General features: G+C 42.1%; 1 pseudogene; it reads left to right on the top strand.

Moving 5' to 3' along the window:
• The first annotated feature begins 1112 nt into the window (after positions 1 to 1112).
• Positions 1113 to 1212, top strand: LOC127077271 (uncharacterized; annotated as a pseudogene).
• Positions 1213 to 2000: the final 788 nt, after the last annotated feature.

Raw genomic sequence — 2000 nt, 5'->3', positions numbered from 1 at the left:
ATGAGGGTATCTGCGTAATAGCTTCGGTAAATGGAATTGTAACGTTTAATTGCTTAAGGAGGTCGACAAATTTTCTAAATTGGCCTACATCTTTGGTTTTAACAAGCCTTTGAGGGTAAGGTATAGGTGGTTTGTAAGGTGGTGGAGGTACATAAGGTTCCTTCTTTTCTAGGGTATCCTTATTGCTCTCTTCCTTTTCCTTAGGTTCACTTTCCTCAGTAGATTTCTTAGGGTTTTGGTTTTCTATCCTTGGATCAGACGGTCCTTCCACTTCCGTTCCACTTCTTAATATAATTGCATGAGCTTGGCTTCTCGGATTAGGTTGGGGCTGTCCAGGGAATGTACCGGTTGGTGCAGCAGTAGGTGCTTGTTGTTGAGCTACTTGAGATATTTGGGTTTCTAACATTTTGTTATGCGTAGCCAAGGCATCTACTTTGCTTGCTAGTTGTTTAAGTTGTTCGCCAGTGTGTATGTTCTGGTTTAAGAAATCTTTATTGGTTTGTTGTTGGGAAGCTATAAAGTTTTCCATCATGATTTCCAAGTTGGATTTTCTAGGGGTATTATTGTTAGGATTTGGTTTCTGATATCCCGGAGGTATAGATGGGGTTTGATTCGGAGACTGTCCAGGTGCGTATAAAGCATTATTACTCTTATATGAAAAGTTTGGATGGTTCTTCCAATTTGGGTTATAGGTATTCGAATAGGGGCTTCCTTGAGCATAGTTTACTTGCTCTGTTTGGATTCCAGTCAAGAGTTGACATTCCGCAGGAGTGTGGCCTTGGATTCCACAGACCTCGCAATTCTGAGTTATAGCAACCACGGCGGTTGGTGGTGATACGTTTAAACTTTCAATTTTCTGGACCAAAGCATCCACTTTTGCATTAACGTGATCAAGGTTACTTATCTCGTACATGCCAGTTTTCGGTTGAGGTTTTTCCACTGTTGTTCGTTCGGTTCCCCACTGATAGTGGTTTTGGGCCATGCTCTCGATAAGCTGGTAAGCATCAGCATAAGGTTTGTTCATTAGTGCACCACCTGCAGCGGCGTCTATTGTTAACCTCGTATTGTATAAGAGACCATTATAAAATGTGTGAATTACCAACCAGTCTTCCAAACCATGGTGTGGGCAAAGTCTCATCATGTCTTTGTATCTTTCCCATGCTTCGAAAAGAGACTCGTTGTCTTTCTGTTTAAATCCGTTTATCTGGGCTCTTAACATAGCTGTTTTGCTTGGCGGAAAATATCGGGCAAGAAAAACTTTCTTCAACTCGTTCCATGTGGTGACTGAGTTGGAAGGGAGAGATTGAAGCCATCTTCTAGCGCTATCTCTTAATGAGAAAGGAAAAAGACGAAGTCGAATTGCCTCTGAAGTGACACCATTAGCTTTAACAGTGTCAGCATATTGAACAAATACGGATAAATGAAGGTTTGGATCTTCGGTAAGATTTCCAGAGAATTGGTTCTGTTGCACAGCCTGCAACAGTGAAGGTTTAAGTTCAAAGTTGTTTGCTTCGATTGCGGGCGGAGCAATACTTGAATGCGGTTCATCTTGCGATGGAGCGGCGTAATCTCTAAGAGCACGAGCTGGTTCTGCCATCTCGGTTAAAGAAGGAAAAATGTTTTTGATATCAGGAAGGTTTAGAGGAGGGAGATTGTTTTCAGCACGATATTCCCGAATTCGTCGTAAGACTCGGAGATATAGTTCGATATCGTTGATTCGTAGATAGAGCGGTTCGCCTTGAGAGCGAGTGCGTGGCATACAAATCAACGAAAGAAAGAATAGAAGGAAAAAACCTTAGTCTCTACAGCGTAACAGAAGAGTTACGATATCGATTGAATAAAAGTCCCCGGCAACGGCGCCAAAAACTTGATCGCTCGACTGGGTGAGTCGAGAATGGGATACAAACTGCAAGTGCACAGTTCTATCGCGTAGTTTTAAAAGATATCGATCCCACAGGGACTTATGAATCGATGTACCGTTATCTAAGGTTACTACGTAA

Source organism: Lathyrus oleraceus, chromosome 4 (assembly GCF_024323335.1).
Source record: "Lathyrus oleraceus cultivar Zhongwan6 chromosome 4, CAAS_Psat_ZW6_1.0, whole genome shotgun sequence".
Lineage (NCBI taxonomy): Eukaryota > Viridiplantae > Streptophyta > Magnoliopsida > Fabales > Fabaceae > Lathyrus > Lathyrus oleraceus.
This window is presented reverse-complemented; position numbering and strand designations above follow the sequence as displayed.